Genomic DNA, 467 nt, shown 5'->3' with positions numbered 1-467 from the left:
GTCCATAAAATACGGCAGGCAGTTTTTGCCGTATTTTATGGACGTAACAATATTCGTAACAAATCCGTAACACTTTATTTGACCCCCTACCCCCCAATATTACGCTACAATTTTGTACCCATCTCCCTACAAAATTTTACAAAATACAAAACTATTTTAAGGTGGTAGACTTCTAAAAAATACTGATTTTGAAGTAAAATGTCAAAATTTAGTTTTTGGACTAATTTTTTTTCAAATTTTATCCTTTTTCATTTGATAACAATATAACAATACATAAACTTGGTATCTGAAAGAAGATCCAAAAGATCTTGTCGTCAGAACCATATAAAATATATCAAACATGTATATATAATATAATAAAAATACAATTGATTTAATAATTATTAACAATGTAGAATAAACAAAAACAGAAAATAATTTTACATTTCAAAAATATTTATATATATTGTTAGTAGAAAGAATAAAGT

This window comes from Hydra vulgaris, chromosome 09 (genome assembly GCF_038396675.1).
Source record: "Hydra vulgaris chromosome 09, alternate assembly HydraT2T_AEP".
Taxonomy (NCBI): domain Eukaryota; kingdom Metazoa; phylum Cnidaria; class Hydrozoa; order Anthoathecata; family Hydridae; genus Hydra; species Hydra vulgaris.
Note: the sequence above shows the minus strand (reverse complement) of the source record.